Genomic DNA, 25,836 nt, shown 5'->3' with positions numbered 1-25,836 from the left:
ACATAGTTAAGAGAATAAATGCTTATGTGAAAAGTGGACACATGGTGGGTGGGGGACTTTGTATCCCTGTAGGACGACTTTCATTAGTGTCTCTGCTTTGATGGATATAGCATAGTTTGGATGGCAGGTGCATCTCCACCCCTCCTCTGTCTTGAGGTTATTTATCTGGCAATTTTGCACATCTGGAACAGGTAACTCACAAGAGATATGACAGCACTAAATAAAGGGATAATAATCTAAGCACGGCTCAAAACACTGAGTTTTTAGGTAAATCAGCAAAAGATAAATCTGAAAAACTATAGATTAAAACAATGAAGGCCGCTGCAGGCTTGTCATTACATAACACAAAAGAGTCCCTAACGAACTACTCGATGAGCAATGAGCCTTGTTGAGCAAAAGGAGTAATTATGAAAGATTGTTCTAATGCCTGGCAGATGTATTGAGAACCAGTGAGAGACTACAGCAGTGATTGATGGGAAGCAAATGGGTCAGATTTACCAAGTTTGCTCATTTGTATTCTATTATTGTTTTGTTTGTTTGTTTGTGTTGCGTCAAATCAGACACACTACTATTATTTACAGTACTACTATTTTAAATGGCCACCAATAAATAACCAAATAATGTAATTACATCATCTACCAGAAGAGGCTAACTGTACCATGCTAAGTACTGTAACCAAACCATAACCCTGGCTGGTAACCAAAATTGTCAGAGTGTCTGGGTTGTGTTCCCTGGGTTTCCACTAGGTGTCCTCCTTTCTCACGGTGTCTGTCACCTTATCACTTCCTGTTTCCCTTATTTGGTCACCTTCCTCCTGTTGAGTAATTGATTGTTCCCCACCTGTCTCCTGTTCCCTCATTATCCTTCTGTGTATTTATACCCGGTCTGTCTGAGTCAGTGTTACGGAGTCCTTGTTTAATGTCTTATGGTTATTCATGTCCGTCAAATCAGTCTTGCCCTTGCCTTGCCTTGCCTTGTCTTCTTGTCTTGTTTTCATGTTTGGATTATGTTTGGTTTTGACCCCTGCCTGGACTGTTTACCCCTTTGGATTACCCTTTAATAAATGACTTACCTGCAATTGGTTCTCTCTTCGTGTTTCCAGTAACACTGATCGTGACAAAAATAAGTGCCTCATGACTTACTGACCCACGAACCACTTTCACTGTGTCCTTAAGAGAAACAATTAACCCCAGGGCTGTGGAAATAAGTTTCTTGCTTCAAGTACTTGAAGCCATTTTAAAAGCATCAGCTAAATTGCCTAATAAGTAATTAATTAGCCATTATTACATATTCAGCCAGTGCTCCAAGAGGGCTTGTACTCACCGGTCAAACACTGCAAAATGTTACCAAATCCTAGAGTGATTTGGAAATTTTCCAACAATAATTTTTTTGCAAGAAAATCTGACCTTAGCAAAGATGTTCACATAGTCAATTACGTGAAATGACTTATTTAATTAGCACTCTTGAAATGGTGCATAATCTTGATAATTATCCTTGTGACCCTTATAAAAAAAATATATGGGAATATACTGCAAAATATAATGCAATATACATAATACCTTTCCATATATTGGAAACCAGTGCTTATATTTTCCAATATTCAACAATATATACATTGACAATATATGGCTATGTATTGATACATACAAAAATATTTAGAAATTAAGACAAAAATAAATATGCATTGTTTGATCCTTTGAGTATATATTGCACATATATGCTCCAGTGATAGTCTGTTAGTGTTTAGTATGAGCAGGTGTGCTTATGCTGTTCTAAACTCTCTTTTTTAAAAAAAAATATGAAACATGTATATCATAAATGATTGTTAAATATACAAAATATATATATTTCCGCATGTGTGTATACTGCATTAGTAAATATATGTTTAATATATTTTACATATGTAGTACCATATCTTATCTACATATTATAAAGTGTATAACTGCATATAAAATTACATATATTGATATATATAAGTAAATATACTATCACATTTTTCAACACATGAAAAGTGGCAATTCCTTATGTATTATGCAATATATTGTAATGAACTTATTTCCACAATATATTATTCTGTATATTTTCAAATGATGTTATATCGTTTAATATATTGATCATTCATACATTAGGAAATACATTTTCTTTTAAGAGGAGCTCTGTCCACTTCTCTTTCTTTTACAGCAGATTTCTTTTAGATTTGGAGGGTGTCTGGTAACTCAACTGTAAAACCTCTTTGTAGCATTTTTTTTTTTTTTTTTACTTTTGAATGTAATGATAGATTTTTTTTTTCTGCTACTGCTAAGCTGTGTTGGAAAGTGAAAGAGAATTCATTGGCACACTAAAAAGACAGACTGTGTGTGTCAGCATAAATTAGCACACAGGGCTGTAGTTAGCATTCTTGGCAGTGCCAAGCCAACATGCATATTCTCAAGGTAACATTGAATTGAGCTAGAGCAAATCTTTTCATTTTAATTATTCTGTTCTCCTTTTTCTTTTAAAAATGTAAATATTTAACAGTTTCAAAGTGACGTGTCTTACAGCATTTCACCATCTTGATATTTGTGCTAACGTCATAGAAATAATGGTAATGGCCCATCCATTTAATATTTTCACTCAATGTTCTGTCACTATAAGAAAAAGACTAATAAATCTCTGACAAATTGCTATTTGGAAGGATATGACCTCAATCCCCAGCCCATATGAAATGAAAAGCAGGCGAAATTATTGATTTCTTTTTCACAAGACAGACTATGCTTTTTTAATGTGAGCAAGCAGAATTGGTCTGTCACTTCTGGTCATAAACACAGAGAATTGGCTGTAGGTTTATGAGGTTATATAGGGAAAATGGATCTCACTCACTCACTCCTTAACTTCAAATGAGGTCACAAGCTGTGCTACGGTGCAAACCAGGGCAGGTGCCACCAGAGCTGCTGAGCGCGTAGTGTCATGTGACCTAATTCATGCAACATATGCAACCATTACACTAAATTCTGAATAATGCCACACCATATTCATTTCAGAATAAGGCTACTAAATAAAATCTAATTGGTAAAGAGAACCAAACGCAAATTAATGGAGTCAAGCAATCCTAATGTATGCCTTGCTGAAATTACACTTAATAAACAGCATGAATCCGAGTCTGTCAAGACTCCAGAGCCCATATGCTGTCTGCAGCGCCTGTACTGTGCATTACAATGCAGGGTTGTCATTTTGGATTCGGAAGCATGAGCGAGCCACAGATGTTCCTTGTATGACATGCGCGAAAAGGAGAGAAAGACATGACTGGGCAGGACAGACGAAACATCAACAGGATGTCAATCATTACACACTTCTTTAGCTTTACAGTTCTGCACTCACAGCCATCCAAGACTGAGGAGTAGAATAAACAAAACAAACCAACCCAAAAAATAATAATAATAAAAAAAAAGGCATGCAAATGAAGTCTGTCAATCAATTTTAAATTAAATGTATAATAAATAAGTACACTATTATTCAAAAGTTAGTAGATTTTTTTTTTTTTTTTTTTTTTTTAAGAAAGTTATTTATTTAGCAAGGGTGCATTAAATTGATAAAGTTACAGAAATTTGATTATAGACATTTGTAATGTTGTCATGGTTTACACAAAAAAAATATTAAGAAGAAGAAGAACTTCTGTTTTCAACAAAGATAACAATAAGAAATGCTGATCATCAAATCAGCATATTAGAATGATTTACGAGGTATCGTGTGACAGTAAAGACTGGAGTAATGGCTGCTGATTCAGCAATTTACTCATCAGTGGAATAAAATGCACTTTAAAATATATAAAAAATATAAAACACTTATCTTAGTGTAATAATATTTCACCGTATCACTGTTTACTGTTTACAGTTATTTTCTTATAAAGTTATGCTTAGCATTTATAAAAAAATAAATAAATAAAAAATAAAAAAAAACAAGATAATTACTTGTACCAAAATTAATACATTAAATTAACAGTACTAATAAGATGTCAGTTATTTGCTCAAATTACTGTGAATCTAAATAACATAGGTAAGTTTACCATAAATAAACAAAAAGCCTGCGGGCTCTGCTGTTTATGTAACAAAATGTTGAATAAAACAAAACAACATGGAGTCTAAGTGTACACAATTATTAGCTAATTTATTGCTTTGCTCAAAACTCTATAAAATGGCTTCCCGCTTTATTATCATTTAAATGAAGGGAATGCCATCCAAGGATATGTGTTCTATTAACATAATGGGGACCCATTAGTATGTAATTAGGACCTAAATGACGAATAGGCAGGCCAGGCAATGCTTAATTTCCTTTGGACTTGAACAAGCCCCGGCTGAGCCTATGCCCCTAAATGATTAATTGGTAACTATCCATCAAGCTTTTTTGTGGGCTTTAGATAACCTACAATACGGTTTTCCTTGGCCACCCCTGTGATTGAAGTGGGCAAAGGTAAGGGAAAGCTCAACAACCCTATCGATACAGCGTGAGAGCACATCACTTCCCTAATCATGTGGACCGGCAGGGCGAAGTAGCTGATGTCGGAGGAAGCAGGAGGATTGAGGGCCGAATGATTATTCAGTTAATGCACTTTTCGATCAAAGTGTGAAGTTATTAGAGTAATTAAAGTAGTAGCATGGGTCTTCCATGAGTGAAGTAGCATGCGTAGAAAAGCAGAAGAGAACAAGTTATGAATTTAAGGAGAGAAGTGCTGATCTCCAGAAGAACTCCAGGGAGACTTGGAGGTGTTTTTTCCCCTCAAAAATATTGAGAAACATTTACATGCCCACTGATGTCTAAGTTGGCATATTCAATAATCTTTTCCCGAAATGAATATGAATCATCACAAACTACTGTGAATGAGGTGGCTGTTACTGAAATGTCAGAGTATGTAAATAAATTATTCAGAATCCTTTGTTTTAGATTTCACGACAGTGTCCTTAATGCTAGTGTCTTTAATGTTCTTACAGCTGGAAAAAATACACATATGCGAAAGTTCAGTATTCTCTCAACATCACTACAGTGCATCACGGCACTCCCACCTGACTCAAAACAGCTGTGAGATTCTCAAAGCCACTGGCATGAATTTCTAAAGATGTTTGACTCTGCTGTGACTTCATGTTTGCTGGATGGCTTTAGAACACCATACGTTATAAATGCTACTGGAATATTTCCCAGTGCGTAACAAAATAAATCATAAGGAGTGGATGTTTGAGATCATAGACAACAGTACAGATCTGTTGCTTTATGCCATGTCAGAAACCAAGGCTATTTCAGACAGGAACCACTTTGGCAAGTTTACTTGAGTTTATTGAACACAATTTATCTTTGGCGGTATGGTTCCTTATGGGGGTTCTTGCTCCCAGAATAATTGAACATACAAGAGCTTTAAACATTAACCCCCTGGAACCATCAGCTTGGAAATACATGACAATTAATAAAAATAATAATTATTATTATAATTCCTTACATTTATATAGCGTTTTTCTAGGCACTCAAAGCACTTTACATTGTCAGGGGTATCTCCTCATCCACCACCAGTGTGCAGCATCCACCTGGATGATGCGACGGCAGCCATAGTGCGCCAGAACGCCCACCACACACCAGCTTACTGGTGGAGAGGAGACAGAGTGATGAGGCAAATCAGCAGGTATGGGGATTGTTAGGAGGCCATGAGGCCAATGGGCAAATTTAGCCAGGATGCCAAGGTCACACCCCTACTCTTTTCGAAAGACATCCTGGGATTTTTAAAGACCACAGAGAGTCAGGACCTCGGTTTAACGTCTCATTCGAAGGATGATTAAGACTCTTAATAATGTCTTTAAAGCAAACAGTGATAATCATGTAGATGTGACAGTGGGACGTCTATCCTGTAGCCTGGTTATGAAGATGAGTGTCTCTCAGTAGTGAGGTCCATGCCCGCTAAGACTTGAAAGTCTTAGTGATCTGAAACAAAGAAGACGACAACCAGAAGGTGCACAGTAATATGCTCATGCTTATAATGGGGACGGAGGGAGGGTTGTGAGCCGTTTGAGCATGCTTACCGAGCAGTGGTGCCACATATATATGTCCCGTGTCTAATAGGAGAGTGGTAGTGATTGGAGCGATGACAGCTGACCGCATCAGCTGGTCACAGCCTTTGCCTCCGTGGCCTGACTGAGCTAACACTGCGCTCGATTAAACAGAGAAGTACATATGCTGTATAAGGTTTCTTTCAACAAGGGTTAAGTTCTCTGAATGGTTTTTAATCAATATTTGGAATTTTGCATTTTAATATGTATTAAAATATACATACACAAAATATTAAAAATAGCCTTTATTTTAATACATTTAAAAATATAAAAATCCTTTTTGAATCTAAGCATTCCATTTTGTGCATTAGGATGTGTGTATTGTTTTGTATTGTATTTAATTTCCAATTTATTTATTGATATAATTGAGTACTTGCTGTAGTCACACTGCCTCAAAAGACAACATATATATAAAACGGATACTGAATGAAGCTGTAAAATGTTTCCTCTCTTTTGATCCCTTCATACGGTTTCTTTCAAAGTCCTCGAGCATGTTTTCTTATGCTTTTATGGTAGGCTGAGTCTTCAGGCATTGTTGAGCTGGTTTAAAAATTTCATGAAGGGAATATGAAAATACAAAGAGACTGGGGTTGAGACAGGATGCTTCTCACCCAGTTTAAGTTTGAAGTATATTTATGTGGAAATGGAAGGAAACAAAGCAGAAATGAAGCCTGTCTTTTATGTCTCTTGTGTTGCTATCCACATCTCTAAAGTGCATACACAAAGAGTCACTCCCCTGACACGAGTTAACACCGGCTCTGGAACTATGTGTGTCCTGGTGTAACTGCACCCAGTTGGATTGGAAATAAGTGTGTTCATTTCTGCCACTTTAAATTCTCTTTTGTGTTGCCCTGCATTGCTGAAATATACATGGCCAACTAGTTAACGTGTGTGTGGCTGTCTCTGTGCATTGCTGTCACAACGTTCCCCTTTACAGTGAGTTTTTTCAAGGGATTTTGGTGAGCATACATTAAAGCAAGTAATGTCTAAGTTGTCAGGCCTGAAGCATATATTTACATATATTATGCATGCTATATAAAAACATCCACATACAAAGTTCTGGAAAATTACACACACAGGGCAGATGACATGTTATGGGACGCCGCCAGTTGAATTCATGTCTTTAAAATATCATAGAATAATCAGGCCCTAGAAAATTTTATATATTTATGGTTGGTTAAATTTAGCATTTTTTATTAGCTTCAATAAATTAATAATAATAATAATATATAATAATATATATATATATATATATATATATATATATATATATATATATATATATATATATATATATATATATATAATTAATTTGCTTTTGGTCATGTGTGTATTAATCCTCCGTGAGATTCTTCCGGGACCTGTGGGTTTCTGTCTCATCTAGGGTAGGCTGGGTTCCCCCTTGGCTGGATTCAGAACCTGGTGCTCAACTTGCAGTGTTTCCTAAACACTCGTCTATATTATGTCCAGCTGGTATGATAGCCCTGGTTCCGGCGTCATACTGCCTGGATCATGCGGCCAGGTCATAGGCTTCTGCGGGAGCCTTCTTGATTATCAGGTCCCCAGCATGGAACTGCAAGTATTTCCTGGATGTCCAGCCAGGTCGCCCTGAGGGGCTTCCTGTTCACTGGTATATCCCTTCTTGCTGATGCATGGAGTGGGAAGCATAGGTGGCATTTGCGATAATTTTCTTGTGTAATGCTGTCTCAGGCAGTGCTCCCCTCACCATAGAGGGTTGTATTTGAGCTTTCCTCTCCCGTTCGGTTCAGCACCTCTGTGATGCTTGGGTATCTTTAAGTTCACACGCTAAGCTCTGTGTACTTTCTGAAATCTACATGGTGGTAAGTGTGCACGTTGAACACTTTGCGCACTTTCTAAAATCCACATAGGTGGCAAGATTTTGCACACCTAATGAAATCCTGTATGGTAAGGGTTATGCGCTCAGCTTCATTCCCTTTCTCTGAGTTGGTTAGACCCCGGTACCTTGGGCTCCACTCAACCAGTGTGTCTCTAGTAACACACTTTCAAGCATCACTCCCCTCATTATTGTAAAACTGGATGTCCGACCGGGTCGCCCTGAGGGGATTCCTGGTCACCTGGATATCCCTTGTTGCTAAAAATCCCTTGTTGCTGTTTTCTAGTCGCACCAGTAGTGATGTCAGGGGCTGTTGCTGGCCAACTTGTTGGTGTTTTTTCAATGTATGCTTCAGACACGGGTCATGATGAGGTGTTACCCATAGCGACCCCTAAAGGACGCAGTGTCTCGAGATGTTTTTCTGTATTGTCAATTCAAATCTCCAATCAAAAATTAAACAAAGACATAAAACATGAACAATTTAATAAACACACATATATATATTGTTCATTTTTATTTATTTTTTACTTTTTTGCAAACAAAAAGTAAATAGACAACAGAGGTCTATTTAAAAATGATGTTCCTTAGTTTTAATAATTTTATTATTGTTATAATTACTACTACTAATATGCTACTACTTTTGAGAATTACATTCTACAGTAGTAATAAATCTGTCGCAATTTCTTCAAGTTATACAGTGCTGCTCATTCATGCAGGACATACAGACTGCACAGCCCTACTTTTGATTTATTGATCTAAAATTTATCAAGTTATGTGACAGTCACCATTATACTGTTAATTATACTTTTATAGCTTGATTTGATTTTGTCCTTTTTCAGCATCATGGAAATCATAAATAGCTTCTAACATCAGCCATATTTCACCACTGGGCCAATCCTTAATAAATGGTACTGTGGCTCTCCTGTCAACATTGTTTATCAACTACATTGTTACGCCATTTTCAGGAAGGTGATCAAAGGATTGATTTTGGCTCAACCATGAAGTTTTAGAAATACAAATGTCTGATTATGAAAAATATTTAAAAAATTATAATAAATAAAGAAATACAAATAAAGAAGAGCCTTGGAAATCATTGGCATTATGCCTCTGAGCCTGCCACAATCCAATTATTCTGGTTGTAGCTCACCATTCCTCAAAACGCAACACTCTCTACTGCAGTTCATCTACACTGGCTAATCTAAGATTATGTTTTGTCTGTGTGTTTCCAATGTGACTTTCGTTTAATTGGAACACACATCTAAAAATTCAACAGTGGAGTTACCGTGCTGCTGATGAGCTTTACTGCAAAATAAAATGAAGCGCTTAGCTGGCATTACTGAATAATAAATATGCATGAAATTGCATTTAAGCTATCTACAACATGAACACAGAGTGTGGCGGAAGGTTATTGCAAATGACATTGACATGGGCAGTGTTCACATCTGCAATCATAATCAGCATCATGTAACTCCTGTCAATACCTCATGTCTGTTGGCTGCATGTAACTTTATCCATCACAGAGCCAATAAATTCCTGCTCTTTCAAAGCCAGTGTTAAAGGGAGAAAGGTCAAGATCACAGTGATTGATAACATATCCATTCCACACCATAGTTTCCACAGGCTGCTGCCTGGGCATTGATTGCATAGCTTACAGTATTTTCAAGGTCATACTGGTCTAATGGTTACAAGTGCTCATATTCAAAATAGTTCAAATTTGCCATGCTAATATTTGTCATTTTACATACTCCACAAAAAACGAAAAGCCATGCAAGAATCAGAAACTGTTTTGCATTACACATTAAGCTAGCTGGCTGCTTGGTAAGAGACTTCCAGACATTTTCCCCTCTTTCTCTTTCTCTGCCTTTTTACTTCACTTGGAAATCACTTGAACCCTTTTAGCTATCAATGCAACCCATGTCAGGCAGCTCAGGCAGCGAGTTTGCACCCTTGGGGCCCAAAGAGATTGGCTTCTCTGGAGCCGAGAGATATGGACTACCGCCCAATTTTGTTGGCTAATTAGCTTTGCTGCGATTTCACTGCCCCTACCTTATCGGCTCAGGAGCCACGTCTGTACATCAACTTGTGTAATGTAACTGTGTGTAACTTGTGTGTAACTGACTGGCTGCAGAATCAGAGGTTATTTTGGAGTTATTCAGTGCAAATCTGTATGCACACACACATAAAAACAAAATCCTTAAAATAGTGACTTACGATGACTGTCTTTTATAATCTCAGTCTCCTTTTATTTAAAAAGCACACACACACACAACAACAACAACAATAGTTGACCATGATTGTGTTGAACACTGTTAACTAAAAAAGCTAGAATAAGTACAACAGCACAGAACTAAAATATAACACAAACAAAAGAAAAGCCTAATTTAGACTCAAATTATAATTAGCCTTCCAAAAGGAGATGGGGTTTTAGTTTTGCTTTAAAAAGTGATTCTACTGTGATTATTCTCTAATAAACTAGCAGAACAATTAAATAAAATGTTAACTATAACAAAGCTGAACAATTACTTATTGCTTTAAAATAAAATGTTGATGAAGAATTAGATTAACTAAAATGAACCTTAATAATAACAATTTCTAATCAATTCTGAAATTATCATTGTTAGAAGTAGTAAGCTGCTATTATTAAAATCAGTATTTAAAAATTTAGAAACTTGTTAAAAAAATAGATACAGTTATGTATTACTTGCCGAAATAAATAAATTAGAATAATGATCAGCAAAAAATTATTTCGTCCACATCTTGTAGTTATAGCATAAACCATCAGGGGCTAGCTGGCTGATGCTAACTACTAGAACCTTGACCAGTTGAATACACAGACATTTTAAGCTAGAGAAGCACAAACAGACAAAATATATTTGTATGTTATCAAAACCACAGAGGGTACCAAAAGCAGATATAAGGACTACACTATAGCAATCAAAAACGTCTTTACAAACAGACAAATATCAAACCAGAGTAGCAGACACTACAAACAGCACAGCAGGCCTAGAACACACAGCAAATGAGAGATTCATTAAATAGCTACTCACCATACTTTCTCTCTAAAGCTGAGGAATGCTTCACAATTGGCAGATGAATCTTCTTATTTCAAGGTAATCCCATTCATCTCAGAACACCACGTCAGATCAAATGCAAACTACTTCCTGTATTAAAGGTAATGTGCAACATTGGCCGTTTGTAGCATATTTCATGATTTTAATTTTGATATATGGTCTCTGAGTATTATGAGTCGTCTTCTTCTTCTTCTCTCCCTTAAACTTAAATAAAATGAAGTCAAACTGATACACAAATAACTATTTTGGGTGAGCAAGTCATGTGATTTGTCAGGCAAAGAACAGGTCTGCCAGTTCTGCATTGGAACTGTTGTGAGCAAATTTAAAGATATTTTTATGTCAATATATAATTGGTATTGTTACTGATATGTAGGTTAATATAATGTTATTCATATTATTGTGTTGTTTACCGATTTTTCTGTGCTGTTAGCTTTGTTTACTTTTCTATGTTGAATTAACCTGTGCCACTAGGTTAGTGCAGCTGGTTGTTATTCATAATTATTTTGCAAAAATCCTCAAACAAGCATTTATCATTGATTTTAGGAGCACTTAATCTAGCAGGACAAGACTGTTGGTTTTGCTTTGTTACTGTAGTATGTCTCTTCTTCAGCGAAAATTTTAAAAGCATAACTGTCATTAACATCTAAAATAAATATTATCGGAACTTTAAGATTGGTTAAAGGGGTCATATGATGTGATTTCAAGTTTTTCTTTCTCTTTGGAGTATTGCAAGGTGTTCGTGAATAGATAAGATCCCTTACGATGTAAAGCATTTTGCGTGCCTAGAAAAGCGCTCTATAAAAAAATTTAATGAATTATTATTATTATTATTATTAATGTTGCAAAGACTAAGTCTCAAACCCAAAGAGATATTCATTATAGAAGTTAAGACTTGTCCACGCTCTCCTAAAACGCTTCATTTAAACACACCCTCAAATGTCTACGTCACTGTCTGGGAAGATTTGCATAACACAGCCAAAATGTTCACGCAAAGAAAGAAGGTGTAACTTTTATTATTGCTGTATTGTTACTTCTGCCACCACCGCCATGTCATGGAGATGCTGTGTGTTTCATTGTGGAAAGCGAAACTACTTTGTTTGTTCTTCCAAAAGGGTGCACAACTAGAAATCAGTGGTTAAGTTGTATTTATAACACTGTTCCAGAACAGTTCAAACCAAATATTTTTGTGTGTGCAATGCATTTTATGGAGGACGAGGACTGTTTCCTGGGAGAGTAGCCTACAATGCTGGTCTTCTGACAAATAATTCTGACTCACAGCATGTAAGTACGTTTTCGTATTTAAAGGATTTGCCACTAATGATTCCAACGTGAGTTTTGAGCAGAGTAGAGTAGCACTTGTTGTTTTTCGTTTTTCCAATGACAAATGCAGACATGGTTTTATGTTTACAGGGCACGATGCAATGCAATGCATAAAAAGTGACGTGACATTCAGCCAAGTATGGTGACCCATACTCGGAATTTGTGCTCTGCATTTAACCCATCCGAAGTGTACACACACAGGGCAGTGAACACACACACTGTGAACACACACCCGGAGCAGTGGGCAGCCATTTATGCTGCGGTGCCCGGGGAGCAGTTGGGGGTTCGATGTCTTGCTCAAGGGAACCTAAGTCGTGGTATTGAAGGTGGAGAGAGAACTGTACATGCACTCCCCCCACCCACAATTCCTGCCGGCTCGAGACTTGAACTCACAACCCTTCGATTTAGAGTCCGACTCTAACCTTTAGGCCACGACTTCTCTTAAAAAGGGACAGTAAGTTAAAAACACAGTAAGTTATTATAACCAGTAATTATGTCCCCACTGGATCCTATGAATGCCTAATTTGTATTGGGATTCATTGGCTTTGTCTCATGGTTCTGGGACATGGCATCACAGTATGGTAAGGTGCGTAACATTTCTGTCACACGCTTGAGGTATTCGGCCAATCACAACGCACTAGATAGCTGGCCAATCAGCATACACCTTGCTTTTCAGAACGATGTAAAAATTGACGTGTTTCAGAAAGGCACGGCATAGAGGAGAAACAATAAACACATTTAATTACACCAAATACACAAAATAATGTTCTTTTTTAGCAACGCCATATGACCCCTTTAAGGGTGTAATTTTCCCTATTCTTCTCTATCCTATCCTTCTTACCTTCCTCTCTCGAAATCAGTCAAGGCATATGATAGTTTTTCAATGCTTTCTGAGATTGCACAATTTACCATTTAACTCGGGAGATTCTGTCAGGTTTTTTAACTGTCTTTTAAAATGTGCTCTTGTTTATGTGCCAGTTGCAGCCAATTATTATTTTCACAACCAGTCATTTCACACCAAGTTATTATTTTATTATAAAATAAATATTTATATGGATATAACAGACTTGTTTGGGAAGATTCTGACGAGTTTCAATAAATATGTCTGTCCAATATGTCTATTCAGGCAAAATCCATTACTTTCTTCATTTGACTGGAAAAGCAGAAATGGTTTTCAAGAGAAAATTACAGGCTGAAATTAACAAGAAATGTTTTTTTTTTTTTTTTTTTGCTTTCTTTTGGTCAAAGAGCCTCACCATTCACTTCATGCATGAATTATTTGCCACACTTATGTGAGCTACAAGTGTCTGTGTGGATGGCTCAAGCAAGATATTATGGCTTGAAACGTTATAATTAATTCATATTTGACAAGATGAGAATCAAACCTAAGCCAGTGTGTATTATGTTTCTAAATATCTCACATTTAAATGTATTTATTCAAAGCTTTGGCCCAAAACACCCCACCTCCCCAAAAAAATACACTGTCTTCGGTGTATAATGATCCATACAAACTGTCACCATCGAGGAGGCCACTGAGGATGGTTGGAGGATGAAGGAAAGTGAATGATGAGCGCTGTCAGACTGGTGCTCCCTAATGTGTTTCTAGCCAACATTTAGCTCCAGGGTTTTTTCACTGGGCATGTTGTATGTAAGGCCACCCCTCATAGAAGTGGAGGCCAATGTTATTGTTTTTATGCCATTAAAATTAGATTTGTTGGATAAGTAAGGTGGTTATACCCTCTTCATATCTTGATCTCTCTCTGCTTCGGAACATCAGCAAACCTGATTTCATTTCTAATGCAAATTGATTTTAACATGTTTGTTCACTGCTTGTGTCTATTTTTATTTTTATTTCCTATAGCTGTGAGAGGAATAAACTACATTCATGGCCAAAAGTTTTGGCAGTGACATCAATTTTGTATTTTGCAAATTTGCTGCTTAAGCTGATGTGGTGTTCATTTACATTGTTTCTAGATTATTGTGTAGAGTGATCAGATGGATTTTAAATAGTTGCTTAAAGCTTCAATGGTCAACAAAACATGAAGTTTGCTTTTCAGGACTTTTTGATCCATGTGAAGTCGGCTGAAATCGTGTCACCAGCAGTGGAGAGCTTGCACCAGGTATGGCAGCAGGTTGATGTGAGAGCATCTGCACACACAGTAAGGCCAAGACTTTTGGACAATGGCCTGGTGTCAAGAAGGGCAGCAAAGAAGCCACTTTTCTTCAATTAAAATGTCAAGGACAGACTGAAATTCTGCAGGAAGTACAAGGATTGAACAGCAGAAGACTGGTGCAAAGTTATGTTCTCTGATGAAGCTCCCTTCAGATTGTTTGGGACATCTGGAAAACTGATTGTTCGGAGAAGAAAAAGTGAATGTTACTATGAGTCCAGTGACTTGCCAACAGTGAAGAATCCTGAGACCATCCATGTGTGGGGTTGCTTTTCAACCAAAGGAGTGGGCTCTCTCATAATTCTATGCAAAACACTGTCAGGAAAAAAGAATGGTATCAAAATATCCTGCAAGAGCGATTTCTTCCAGTGATCCATGAGCGATTTGATGATGATCCGTGCATTTTCTAGCATGATGGAGCACCATGTCATAAAGCAAGAGTCATAAAGAAGTGGCTTGAAGATCATTACATTGAAATTTTGGATCCGTTGCAACTCCCGGATCTCAATGCCATAGAGAACTTGTGGTCAGTCAGTCCTCAAAAGGGAAGTAGACAAGCAGAAGCCCACAAACTGTGATCAACTCTGAGAACTAATAAGGCAAGAATGGATCGCCATCAGTCAGGACTTGGAGAAGATAATATTAATATATATAAAACTTTTGGCCATGACTGTGTATGTGATGGGGAATTATGAAGTAGGAAAACTAAAATAATATTTTCTTTTAAAATATGCTTCAGTAATTTTTATTCACTGTTAGATTTCTTCCAGGTTTTCTGAAGCCAGACTTTAATGAATTAATTTATTTAATGATAATTAAATTAATAAGGCAAATACGCAAAATATTCGCCATGTTTTATTTATTTGCCACTTGGTTACAGGATTGCATTTGATTGCAACACAAGAAATACCTTAAAACGTCCATTTTACTCAAAAAATGTGAACGTTATATACATTCCATAACATACATGTGCAACTGCAACCTAGAATTCAGGATGCTTTTGCATCAGTGCATGTTCATTGTTCATCTATATTCTTCAAACATTTTTTACTCCATCCTTCATCTCAGCAAGATGCCATGTTCTCTTTGCTGAGCTCCATAAATGCAATCAGACAAGCTTGTCCTTTTTTGTTACTTAAAAAAAAATAAAAAATTCTGAATGATTTGCTGCTGGACTCAGGCATTCTACATGAATGCTTTTCAGGAAAGACCTGAGACCAAGGTGTCGGCCGATATGTGTCCATTTTAGCAGCGGAAAGGGGAAAGGTGCTGTTATTCTATGAGAAACCCCTGTCTGACTATTGAGGTCTCCAACTATTAACCCAGCAGAGCTAAAAGCTGGACATCACACAGACAGTATTCGCTGAGGTGGATGACAGAGTGCACCCTGGTTGCCAGGGTACTGATTGTGCTTTTACCTGTGTGCTTTGAACTGGAGTGAGTGAGGGAGAGAGAGTAAGCAAGCTGAATTCACACAGGTTCACGACTCGATGGGCAGCAAGAGTTGCAGTGGATGAAAGTAACTGTGTAGACACCTTGAAACATTGATGGAGACTGGTGTTAGGGAATGCTACTCTTAAAGGGAAAACATTATTGTGTGACTTGCAGTGTTAATTCTTACACGGTTTGTTGTTTTTGTCAAGAAAATATTTCATACAATTATGTTGTAGCTCAGTCTGTGCATTAGTGGTGGTTACATCTGTCTTTAAAAGTGAATGAATCATTCAAATGAATTATTCAAAACGTTGAGCAGGAAACAACCAACAAGGATGTCTTTAGGTGAGTCAGTGAATCATTCATGAAACAGAGACGTTTAAAGATGCTGATTACTTCAGGAAAAAAGCAAGTCACTAAAACATTCATTCAACCGATTGGTTAAACAATATAGGAATGAAACTACTACTGTGTTTCGACATTTCAGCATTTCAACAGTGGCTTGGATCTGTCTTTGATTGATTAAGGTGTCTTAATGATTTGTTTAAGAGGTTTATAGTCAACTAATATCTGTTAAGGTCTGCCATATGGTCAGGAAGGATTATGTATTCGGGACTTGAATTGAGATTGTCTTTGTGATATTATAAGATTGGATGACATTTTTCGTAAATCAGTTCCATTCAAGAAGATATCCTGAAAAGACATTCAATACCTCTAACTACAGTAGATGAAAAATTTTCCAATGTATACTGTGGTTCATACACAGCATAGTCGATAAATGAAGCTTCTTCTGCTTGGTTGAACATGCAAACAGTGAGAGATCAATAGCTATCAGTTAGCTTACAGGTCATCTCAGTTTATGGAGTGGATTTGGGTATAAGATATACATAAACACGTAAGTATACATCCCGATGTATCTAAAAGATATAATAGTACAGTAGTCTGTGTGTAGTCTGTAGTAGAGTCAGTAAACTGTGTGAGGTTGCATTTTAAATTTGTAATTGAATAGTGAATGCATGTTTAAATAAAATATTGTTTATCTGTCTTTCTGAACTTTGCAGGGCAACAGAGGACAACAATACCATGCTTTGTTTTGTGAGCATTCACCATGCACCTTTCTAGATCATTTTACAACAGTCTTTTGTTGTTGTTTGTTTTTGTTGAGAGCTGGAAGTCATGAATCTATCAGTGGGAAGAGAGAATTAGGATCTTCAAGTCGGTGTGAGATATTTGAATGTATAAGCTAACACTTTTAACCTCTCACTGCTGTATAATGTTAATCTTGCTGAGCAGCCTTTAAAGTGATGGTTGCTGCATCGGCTTGAGACATGGAGTTGAGAATTCCACTTCCTCCCCAGGGCAGTCTGCAACCAATGCAGCAGACGGCAGCAATCTTCCTGGAATCAATTTAACAGCCTTTTTTTTCTATGCATCTGGTGAACCTTTTGAAATTTGATATGTTATCTTTAAATTCACATGCATTTGCAGGGTAGTATATTTGAGCCGCTACTGAATTACCAGCAATTTGTAATTTAGTTTTATTGTATTTACATAACTGGAATACCTGAGTAATATTTTGGAATAAAATCAAGAGGTTTTTTTTTTTGTTTGTTTGTTTTTTTGGTAAACATGTCCGTCTGTGTATTTGTGCATGTATTGATTTACAATATATAAAGGTACACCAAATAATTTATATTCTAGCTGGTTGCTAATGGCATCATGGGATATTGTTCACTATCCTCTTTCAGGCCTTTCTATATCTATGTTGTATAAAGCACTACAAAAATAAAGGTGGTTTGACTTGAAGTATAATAAAATATGACGTATGATCTCTTTGGCTGACATGTATTATTAATATTATTTTCATTTTAGTTTATGTGATGTGAAATCATTACAGAATATCTGAGTATTTCACAACCCCCTGCTGTCTCACCTGAATTCAGAGCACCTGGTCAGAGCACAAGCTCAGATCTTAAGGATCAGAATATGTCGCTATGCTGAATTATTATACTAGAAATACATTTATTTATTAATGTTTTTACTTTTTAATGGTAAAATAACAGCTTTCATGTCTGCATGACAAGCAAGTGTGGCATTCTTTCATGATGACAGTCTTACTTCTTAAATAAGCTCAAGAGGGAATTCATGATGTTGAGTACAGAATTAATGTGCACCACTTGAGACCAGAGATTTGGAAATCAAATTCTGAATCATGGCCCAGTAACTCACCATTAGTTTGAAATCAGGATGCCTCATCCCTGGGAACAAATGATGATCAAATGCATCTGCCTTTGTCAGCCAATCTGATGGCAAATAGAGATGTTTATCATGCCACCAGAGAAATTGATCAGCCGGAGGTAATAAGTTCTTTTCGCGGGAGTTTGGTGTGATGGAAACACAGCTTTTTAATGCCAAAATGTTGTAATTGTGAGTTAGAAAGCCTCTGATTATGCATTTGGATCTCTTGCCCAGGCTATCCAAATGAAACTTTCAACACCACATCAGAGGATTGCCCCGTGCTTGCATCAACATGCTCGCAGCCTCCAAAGTTCTGTTAGCTATGTGCACGGTGCTTTCGGGCTGATTCCCTCTCATTACAACCATATGAGGTGAATTGAATAAACACAAACCTAATGTGTTCCATATGGCTTTGATGAGCGTTTATTGCTGGTTTGCTGCACATTCGCACTTCTCTCTTGACTTGGTAAATGATAAAACATTGCTGGCTAACACACTGAAGTGCACTAAGGAGCCTGAATGTAAGTGAGCCTTTTAAAGCCAACGCTCTCTTGTCCTGTTCTGGGTGATGCTTGTGGACATCTATCTTGTGAATTACTAGTGTTTACTTGCTTCTCATGCCCCCCATATGTATCTCTCTGTACTCAAAATAATGTACAAAAATGTTCAGAAATAAAATACTTACACTCTAAAAAGAAAAGGTGCTAAATAGCACTAAAGGTGGTTCTTTGGCTCGTAATCATAGGGGAACCACTTTAAGTGCCATATAGCACTTATCTTTAAAGGTGCTGTACAGCACCTTTGTCAAATGGTGCTATGTAGAACCATAAGAGGAGCTATAAAGCACCTTGATTGTTTACAATTTCTTCAACAAAAATGGTGCTCAACAGTGGTTCTTTTGCTCGTTATAGGGGAACCTGGCTCAGCTCGGTGTTCATCTTCAGTTCTCTCTTCACAGCTGTTCAGTCAGTGTACTGTTTGAGTAAAAGAATTATTCCGGGATATTGGTTTGTTTTAACTCAGAGGGAGTGTCAGCCACATTAAAAAAGTTAACATCTTAAGTCATTTGTGGATTAATGCGTATTGGAGACGCGAACCATTTAAAACGATTCAGTTCGATTTGGTGAACTGGTTCAAAAATATCCGGTTACATCGAATGATTCGTTCGCGAACCGGATATCACAAACTGCTTTGTTTTGAACTCTCTCTCACAACAGACACGGAAGAGAAGACAATGACGAATGAAGTCGTAGTTTTTACACTTTTTGGACCAAAATGTATTTTCGATGCTTCAAAATATTCTAACTGACCCTCTGATGTCATATGGACTACTTTGATTATGTTTTTCTTACCTTTCTGGACATGGACAGTATACCGTACACACAGCTTCAATGGAGGGACTGAGAGCTCTCGGACTAAATCTAAAATATCTTAAACTGTGTCCCGAAGATGAACAGAGGTCTTACGGGTTTGGAACGATATGAGGGTGAGTTATTAATAACATAATTTAGATTTTTCGATGAACTAACCCTTTAATTAGACTTGCTTCACACTCAGTCAACTGTTCATGGCTCACCTCAACTTCAAACAGCAAACCCGGGTCCTCCTTAAACAGTGCAGGCAAGAGCAGAATAGCTGCTTCCAACTGTAGTCCTTTAAACAAAACAAGAATTAGGTTAACATAACATGGTGGATGCTTTTATCTAATAAGTTTTCTTTGATTTTCAATTAATTACTAAGACAGTAATTATTACAACCTTTAATAAACTAGAAATTTGTCTTTATTATTATACAAGACAGATACATGCAGGAATGTATTAACACAGGCAGATATGGGTGTCAGTCAGTGATACACAGAAAATCTAAGCAGTGCAGATTTAATTACCTTTTTTCAGTCTGTCATCTTCACAGTCATCAACCACACACCTGAACTTCTCCATCAGGGGACTCCGTGAAACTCCGTGAAGGACTTTAGGTGCCATTACCAAAAGCTGAGAGAGAATATGTTGGTCCACATCAACGTTGGTACGGTCTCTCATACCCCAAAGGAGCTTATGTTAAGATGAAGGCAAAGTAGAAAAGACATATATAACTCATAAGTCATAAGTCATAACTAAGGAGGCAATTATACACTACTGTACTTACCATTTTGGCCAGTCTGAAACATGGAAACTCAGAGATAATCTCCTCCGTGCTGTGGTTAGACATAAAAATTTATCTGGTAGATTTTTATCAGCGCCATCCTTTCTTTAAGAAGCTCTAAGTTTGGTCTAAGCTTCTCTGTTTCCTCCTTTATTACTCGGAGATGTTCCCTGATGCTTTGTTCATCTTCTCCTGCATCAACCCATTGGGATAGTTAAATTGTTACAAACTCTCAAACTACAACATTGGGACCAGCAACTTTAAAAATATGAGGATAAAAGGACTAATGGTCAGTCCAACCCGTGAAGTCTGTCATAACCTGAAGAAAGAGAGAAAATAACAAAAACTAATTACAACAATAGGATGAATGTAAGCCTATAGAGTAACTTATAGACCTATCTACACCAGCCCAGTGATGACAAACATTAATAAATTAAATATTTTGTGCACGTTGACAGTATTTTATGATTTGACACGGACATTTGAACCTTATTGAACATTGGGATAGTTGGTTGACATTAAAGTCTGAATGTGTATCCCTCAAAATTATTATTTGCTTTCCACTGAAGAAATAAAGACATGGAAAACCTGTATGTCATCGGGGTTAGTAAATTATAAGTACATTTTCATTTTGAGGTGAACTAACTTAATCCTTTAAATGTACACTAACAGGCGAGACACTAACGCTAACGTTACATGTAAAGACTACGTTACACAGTATCCATGGTAACGATCCAGCTGGTTATAAAGCCCGTCACTGGGGGAATTAGTCCATATTAAACGGTAGTGTTATAACATTATATCTGGAGAAAGTCAAGAAAAGAACGACCCCAGTTAACTTACAGTTCAGTGTTTGTGAAACAACATATTTATTAGCTAAAACACGGTTGGTCAGGCTCCTCAGTCAGCGAACATTAGATTGATACTAAACTTAGCATTAATGTCACAAAACACGGTAAAACTTTTGCAAAATACAATGAAAAGATTCCCCTGAGAAAGTAACTTAACGTTAATTGTATATTTCAGTCGCAGTATGCGCTATGACACTCACCTCGAAAGATATCTTCTGTCTCTTTTTAGAAATGTGTTCGTCGTCGTCGTCGTCGTGGTTTTGATTGACGTCGAGTCCAACGGTCCAGTTTTTCTAGAGTGTTCTTTGAGGAATGCGGCCGGCGCTCGCCCTCGCTCACGTGCACCTGAACTGCACAGTGCACTGCACACTATTCGGCGCATACTCGCATAGGTTTATATACATATATATATATATATATATATATATATATATATATATATATATATATATATATATATATATATATATATATATTATAATAAAATATAATAAATATAATAATAAAAAAAATGATATATATATATCATGTTTTTATAATTTCTTTTATTGAACTTAATTTTTTTTGACACATTTTCACATTTTGTAAGTAGAAATTGAAACACGTTTTTAAACATAACTTCTCTCCTCACTCATTTTAGGCTAATTATTTGGGGCCTATATACCTACACAAATAACAAAGAGCAATTGATGAATATGAATATACGTTTTTATTGAAGTTTGTGACATAATTTCGGTATATATCTAAAAATTTCTGTGGTCAAAAAGTCTTGTGTGGAGGCCTTGATTGGATATGTGCCTTTTGTTCAGGAAAATCACAGTATTTTAATGTCATTTTTCTAATCCTATCTATTACCAACTAAAGCTAAGACACTTAGGATATTAGAGAACTAATATCACTAAGAATTAGGGGCTTAACAGGTTATTTGCATGGCAGTGGTGCCATATAGCACCATATCCACCGCAAAGAACCGCTGAAGAACCACTGAAGAACCAAACTGGGCTTGACAGGTTCTTTAAATGGTAGTGGTGCTATATAGCACCATATCCACCACAAAGAACCCCTGAAGAACCGCTGAAGAACCATTATTTTTTAGTGTGTAGGACTAGTACACACAAAAATGAAAATTTGCTAAAAATGTACTCACCCTCAGGCCATCCAAGATGTAAATGAGTTTGTTTCTTTGACAGGGGCTAGATGACAGAGGGAGCATTATTATAAGTTATTGCTAGAAGTGATGGTTTAAAGTTACAATGCGTTGATGATGGATTTGTTTTATTACTAATGTGCAGATTTTCATTTCACAAGACATTACTTGATGGACTAGATTCATGTGGATTATTTTGATGTTTTAATCCTCTATCTGGACTCTCATTCTGACAGCACCCGTTCACTGCAGAAGATCCATCCATGAGCAAGTGATGTAATGCTAAATTTCTTAAAAATTTCTAAAGAAACAAATAACTCATCTACTCATCTTCATCTTGGATTGCCTGAAGGGGAGTACAATTTAACCTTTTTTTTTTTTTGAGTAAAGGTATATATGCAGCAATAAAAATAAAGCCTTTTAAAATTAACATTAAGCAACAAAGTAAATGAATCAATCAGTCAATCAATGGCCAACCCTGTGTTAAAATAATCCTGAATAATACTCAATGATATCCCATCTGAACCAGGTGTCAGCTAAAATATAAAAACTTTGAATTCCTAAAGATGAAAGACATCTTATATTTTTTTTGAACATGGTCTGTGACTCTTCTTACACACATGTGCTATGACAGCATAGGCAGCCATAGCTCATAAATGCCATGCTAAAATTAAATATTAATTTTGTTTAATTAAAGTCTTAGCAGCAGCCTCTGTAAAAGTGAATTAATAGCACTGACTGCCTCTGTTATTCAGCGTACTCTTATAATTATTGATATCACTCTTTATGATATGATTATTCTATACCCTCTTTTTTTCTGGTTTATTTCCATTGAGTAATTTTCGCTGAATGATTTATGGCCAAGTTGAACATTAGTGACAAGGCTCCCAGAAGTAAGACAGCGGATGCAATCCCCAATCCTCTCATGCCAGCTCATTTCCTGTATCTGCCTCCTCCACTGCAGGGTCTTGTGTAACTATGGCCTTCAACCACCCTGAGTTCAATTAGCAGATAGAGTTATTTAATAAGCTTAAATAGCTCAAAGCATTAAGCACTTGCAATCAAGATATAATACAGTAAATAGAAGAATTTATATTATATGAATATGAATGTATTGTGTATTGTTGCAAATGCTGTACATAGAAACACTGTGGGATATACATTTGGGTCATGAGCCAATAATACTGTACTTTAACACTGGTAGTCTGTGGCTTGTAGGTAATCTTTTGATAAAACAAGAATGAACAAAAAAGAATGGAAGGAAGAGACATGGATCTAACTGCAGGATGTTTAATGAGAATTGCAAAATTAGAATCAGGAGCAAGAAACACATGGAGCTAAAATATGTATATCTAACAACTGACCATGAAACACAGGAAAACCAGGGCTTAAATACGCAATGGATAACAAAGAAACCAGGGACACCTGGGGAACATAATCAAGGGCAACTAATCAGAAAAGATACTACAAAAAGACTAAAAACTGGCACAGTATGTCTAACAACAGCTCTGTAACATTTCACAAAGTAACCTTTTAACGCGATCAAATCTGCTTTTTGACAAACTCATTCTTCTCTCTTTTTACATCATATCGGAAATGCATTTATTTTCAATAAAAGGAAATAATCGAAATAAAATAAATTTCCTCACAGGTATTTATTGAGTAGGGTTAGGAGTAGGTGTGGGAACAGCTTTATTGACCCAAGGAGGCATGCATTTAATAATTTTAATAAAAATGATAATTGACTCTTAATACATTATTACTGCATACTGTTTTATAATATACTACAATACTGAGGTGCAGATATCTATCACTATTTGCACTAAGTAGTATAGATAGCATCTAACTACTATTTACACATATCGCAAGTTTAATACTGCTATTTTCACTTAGTGTAGCCTTTGCCAAAAATAAAACTGAGAGATATCAACAATGATTTGTATGTATGTGTCAACAAAGAAGAAAAATGTTGAGAGACTTCAGTAATAAATATTAAGAATTTACTTGCATGAACTGTTTGGGCTAAACACTGCTAAACTGATGAACATCTTTGCTTGTCACTTAATTAGCTCACTCAAATGCATCAAATATGCATTTATGAGTTTAATCAGCTATATCTACTGTTGTGTAATATGCATAAGAATACAATTACCCTGCCTCATTCTTTAATGTATAGTATTTAGTTTATATATTATGTCTAAGGGTGAATATTTCCTGTAAAAGCCTCATACAGGCAAATATGTAACTGCTGCATCTTGTGGAGGAAATTAAGCAATTGTCCTATTGCAAGTACGCCTTTTCTTTTTATGTTATACCTTTGTGTTGTAACCAAATACACGTTATTGTAATTGTTTTATTAAGAAGGTGGTTTATTAAGAAAGACACCACACATTATTGTGTTTGTTTTATTGAGAAAGTGGTTTAAGTAAAACACCACACTTGTTGATTTAAGCATTTACTGAGAAAAGATATATCTTGACAGATGACAGTATTAGCAAGAGTGCTGAAGAAAAAGGTGAGCTGGTGTGTTTCAGACAAAGTGTAAAAGACAGCAGTGCAAAGAATCTCGAGGAAAAATTAGAAGATGCAATGCTTTCTTATAAACAACTTCTTGGGGGATTTCCAGTATGATGTCAGAAGACATTGGGATCCACCTGCTGTCTATAAAAGACTGAAGTGCGATGATGAATTCAGATGCTGCTTCAGGACTAAGAGCCTCTCCGGCACAAGAACCATGCTTATATTTTCTTGAGCAAAGAACTTTTTTTTTATATTTATACTTTATTTAATACTTGTACATAATTGTAGAATACTTGTACTACTTACTTACTAATTGTAATAAATAAACTGACTTATTTAACACAAGTCTGCCTCCCCTGGCATTGATTTATCTAAGAATAGACCACGGAAAAGTGTTCTGTGACCTGTTTTGTCAGTAAGAGATAAAACAGATTTGACTTACTTTTCCTAACCTGAGAATAAATCAAATAAGGTAGAAGATGTAGGAAATTCAGCACCATAAAACACTGGTGTGGGGGGGGGGGGGGGGGTTTGGTCATTTGCTGTTTGACATTTTTGTCATCTAACCTGAAAATGTAGCGGTAAATTGCACGATTGCTTGTTTAAATTCAGTCAGATTTGCTGAACATAAAATCTTTTAAAATCACTTAAACAGAGTATTATATGTTGCTTTATGAAAGTTTGATTGCGAAAGGTTCTTGATAAATACATTTAGAGAACTTTTTTTGTTGTTGTTGTTGTTGCATTCAAGCTCAACAAAGAATCTCCTTGCGTGAGTGTACCCTAAGCTTTTTATATGGATGGTACAATAAATATGCTCTGGTTGCACATGCCTTGCAAAGACCAAGATTTAATATTAGTAGCTAATTTTTAACCCAAATAAAGGGAGGCCAGCAGGGCACGTTAACACAAGAGTAGTGACCACCCCAAGAGCCCACCGTTCTTGTCAAACCACCGCTGACAATTAAAGAACATGAGCAAATAATTCAATAACAGAAAGTGTTCCCATAGAACTGCAAGCT

General features: G+C 36.4%; 1 protein-coding gene across 1 annotated transcript in view; it reads right to left on the bottom strand.

Moving 5' to 3' along the window:
* Nucleotides 1-11,029, bottom strand: part of LOC132109654 (leucine-rich repeat and immunoglobulin-like domain-containing nogo receptor-interacting protein 2) — a 383,416-nt gene extending 372,387 nt beyond the window's left edge. Inside the window, exon 1 of the mRNA XM_059515916.1 lies at nt 10,968-11,029. The gene's annotated coding sequence lies outside the window, so the exon portion shown is untranslated. The remainder of the gene's footprint in view (nt 1-10,967) is intronic.
* Nucleotides 11,030-25,836: the final 14,807 nt, after the last annotated feature.

The sequence above is a fragment of the Carassius carassius genome, chromosome 29 (genome assembly GCF_963082965.1).
Source record: "Carassius carassius chromosome 29, fCarCar2.1, whole genome shotgun sequence".
In the NCBI taxonomy this organism is placed as follows: Eukaryota; Metazoa; Chordata; class Actinopteri; order Cypriniformes; family Cyprinidae; genus Carassius; species Carassius carassius.
The sequence above is the reverse complement of the archived record's forward strand: the minus strand, read 5'-3'. Positions and strand labels throughout refer to the sequence as shown.